A 4,251-nucleotide genomic window follows, 5' to 3' on the forward strand; every position below is an offset into this window, starting at 1 on the left:
TATAAACTAGTCTTAGTAATATATTGTTAAATCATTCCCTTTAGTCTGTTATAAGAGAAACATGCGTAGGGCAATCACTAGTATTGATAACCGTTTTCTTGGATATAATAAAATTTTTCAGGCAAAATATTTTTTTCATCTGTCAATAAGTTTATTAAAGTTTTGCAGTCTCTTATATCGGTTAAAATTGGTGTTGACTTATGTAATAAACAAATCTTAATGGAAATTAGAATTAAATAAATTCTACTTAAAAAAGGTTAGTAAGTATTATTTCTTGAGACAGTATGCATGTTTTTTAATATACAGACATTTGTTACTGTAATTAATGTTATATATCAAATATATTTCTGATCTTTTATTGAAAATACACTATAAACAAGTCTTAGTAATATATTCTTAAATCATTCCCTTTACTCTGTTATGAGAGAAATATGCGCAGTGCGATCACTAGTATTGATAAACCGTTTCCTTGGATATAATAAAATTTTTCAGGCAAAATATTTTTTTCATCTATCAATAAGTTTATTGAAGTTTTGCAGTCCCTTATATCGGTTAAAATTCGTGTTGACTTATGTAATAAACAAATCTTAATGGAAATTAGAATTAAATAAATTCTACTTAAAAAAGGTTAGTAAGTATTATTTCTTGAGACAGTATGCATGTTTTTTAATATACAGACATTTGTTACTATAATTAATGTTATATATCAAATATATTTCTGATCTTTTATTGAAAATACACTATAAACTAGTCTTAGTAATATATTGTTAAATCATTCCCTTTAGTCTGTTATAAGAGAAACATGCGCAGGGCAATCACTAGTATTGACAAACCGTTTCCTTGGATATAATAAAATTTTTCAGGCAAAATATTTTTTTCATCTATCAATAAGTTTATTGAAGTTTTGCAGTCTCTTATATCGGTTAAAATTCGTGTTGACTTATGTAATAAACAAATCTTAATGGAAATTAGAATTAAATAAATTCTACTTAAAAAAGGTTAGTAAGTATTATTTCTTGAGACAGTATGCATGTTTTTTAATATACAGACATTTGTTACTGTAATTAATGTTATATATCAAATATATTTCTGATCTTTTATTGAAAATACACTATAAACTAGTCTTAGTAATATATTGTTAAATCATTCCCTTTAGTCTGTTATAAGAGAAACATGCGCAGTGCGATCACTAGTATTGATAAACCGTTTCCTTGGATATAATAAAATTTTTCAGGCAAAATATTTTTTTCATCTATCAATAAGTTTATTGAAGTTTTGCAGTCCCTTATATCGGTTAAAATTCGTGTTGACTTATGTAATAAACAAATCTTAATGGAAATTAGAATTAAATAAATTCTACTTAAAAAAGGTTAGTAAGTATTATTTCTTGAGACAGTATGCATGTTTTTTAATATACAGACATTTGTTACTGTAATTAATGTTATATATCAAATATATTTCTGATCTTTTATTGAAAATACACTATAAACTAGTCTTAGTAATATATTGTTAAATCATTCCCTTTAGTCTGTTATAAGAGAAACATGCGCAGTGCGATCACTAGTATTGATAAACCGTTTCCTTGGATATAATAAAATTTTTCAGGCAAAATATTTTTTTCATCTATCAATAAGTTTATTGAAGTTTTGCAGTCTCTTATATCGGTTAAAACTCGTGTTGACTTATGTAATAAACAAATCTTAATGGAAATTAGAATTAAATAAATTCTACTTAAAAAAGGTTAGTAAGTATTATTTCTTGAGACAGTATGCATGTTTTTTAATATACAGACATTTGTTACTGTAATTAATGTTATATATCAAATATATTTCTGATCTTTTATTGAAAATACACTATAAACTAGTCTTAGTAATATATTGTTAAATCATTCCCTTTAGTCTGTTATAAGAGAAACATGCGCAGTGCGATCACTAGTATTGATAAACCGTTTCCTTGGATATAATAAAATTTTTCAGGCAAAATATTTTTTTCATCTATCAATAAGTTTATTGAAGTTTTGCAGTCTCTTATATCGGTTAAAATTCGTGTTGACTTATGTAATAAACAAATCTTAATGGAAATTAGAATTAAATAAATTCTACTTAAAAAAGGTTAGTAAGTATTATTTCTTGAGACAGTATGCATGTTTTTTAATATACAGACATTTGTTACTGTAATTAATGTTATATATCAAATATATTTCTGATCTTTTATTGAAAATACACTATAAACTAGTCTTAGTAATATATTGTTAAATCATTCCCTTTAGTCTGTTATAAGAGAAACATGCGCAGTGCGATCACTAGTATTGATAAACCGTTTCCTTGGATATAATAAAATTTTTCAGGCAAAATATTTTTTTCATCTATCAATAAGTTTATTGAAGTTTTGCAGTCCCTTATATCGGTTAAAATTCGTGTTGACTTATGTAATAAACAAATCTTAATGGAAATTAGAATTAAATAAATTCTACTTAAAAAAGGTTAGTAAGTATTATTTCTTGAGACAGTATGCATGTTTTTTAATATACAGACATTTGTTACTATAATTAATGTTATATATCAAATATATTTCTGATCTTTTATTGAAAATACACTATAAACTAGTCTTAGTAATATATTGTTAAATCATTCCCTTTAGTCTGTTATAAGAGAAACATGCGCAGGGCAATCACTAGTATTGATAAACCGTTTCCTTGGATATAATAAAATTTTTCAGGCAAAATATTTTTTTCATCTATCAATAAGTTTATTGAAGTTTTGCAGTCTCTTATATCGGTTAAAATTCGTGTTGACTTATGTAATAAACGTATATAATAATACATTAAAACTGTAAAACGAAAACGGGTAAGAATTTATTTACAGTTCGTTATATCATATTAAAAATATTATTATTTGAGAGAGCTGCAAGAGATATTAATAAGCATGACTATCAAAACAAGTATTGTTCATTATCCGAGTAGAAGTTAGTGATATGTGAAAGCGACAGTGGTCTAGTAACTTAAGCTTATCAATACTTGATTGACTATTAAATCTTAATGGAAATTAGAATTAAATAAATGCCTTTTAAAAAAGGTTAGTAAGTATTATGTCTTGAGACACTATGCATGTTTTTTAATATACAGACATTTGTTACTATAATTAATGTTATATATCAAATATATTTCTGATCTTTTATTGAAAATACACTATAAATAAGTCTTAGTAATATATTCTTAAATCATTCCCTTTACTCTGTTATAAGAGAAACATGCGCAGGACAATCACTAGTATTGTTAAACCGTTTTCTTCGATATAATAAAATTTTTCAGGCAAAATATTTTTTTCATCTATCAATAAGTTTATTGAAGTTTTGCAGTCCTTATATCGGTTAAAATTCGTGTTGACTTATGTAATAAACAAATTTTAATGGAAATTAGAATTAAATAAATTCCACTTAAAAAAAGTTAGTAATTATTATTTCTTGAGACAGTAGGCATGTTTTTTAATATACAGACATTTGTTACCATAATTAATGTTATATATCAAATATATTTCTGATCTTTTATTGAAAATACACTATAAACAAGTCTTAGTAATATATTCTTAAATCATTCCCTTTACTCTGTTATGAGAGATACATGCGCAGGGCAATCACTAGTATTGATAAACAGTTTTCTTGGATATAATAAAATTTTTCAGGTAAAATATTTTTTTCGTCTATCAATAAGTTTATTGAAGTTTTGCACTCTCTTATCACGGTTAAAATTCGTGTTGACTTATGTAATAAACGCATATAATAGAACATTAAAGCTGTAAAAAAATGGGTAAAAATTTATTTAGAGTTCGTTATATCATGTTAAAAATACAATTATTTGAGAGTGCATCATAGAGAGAAAAAATCTAAACCAACACACCAGTTTGGATTTTTTAACAAGCATTCAACAATTGACCAGGTAAAAAATTGAAAGTAAAAAAGTATGTTCACCTATATTATTAGATGTAGTAGAAGCCTTCGATAAGGTTTGGCATGAAGGCTTTGTTCATAAGCTACAGAAAATGCTACCAAAACAACACTATTACTATTAAACTATTAAAATCGTACATTACAACCAGAATGTTTATAGTCAAACAAGAAGAAGCTTATTCTACAATAAAAGAAGCTAAAGCAGGTGTACCACAAGGAAATGTAATGGGACCAATGCTTTCTACTCTACACTTATAATATACAAATGGAGAATATTACTAGATTATTAGAATATTATTAAAAACA

The sequence above is a fragment of the Rhynchophorus ferrugineus genome, unplaced genomic scaffold, assembly GCF_030347505.1.
Source record: "Rhynchophorus ferrugineus isolate W39M unplaced genomic scaffold, kcgeb_rfMv2 rfM3, whole genome shotgun sequence".
Classification (NCBI taxonomy): domain Eukaryota; kingdom Metazoa; phylum Arthropoda; class Insecta; order Coleoptera; family Curculionidae; genus Rhynchophorus; species Rhynchophorus ferrugineus.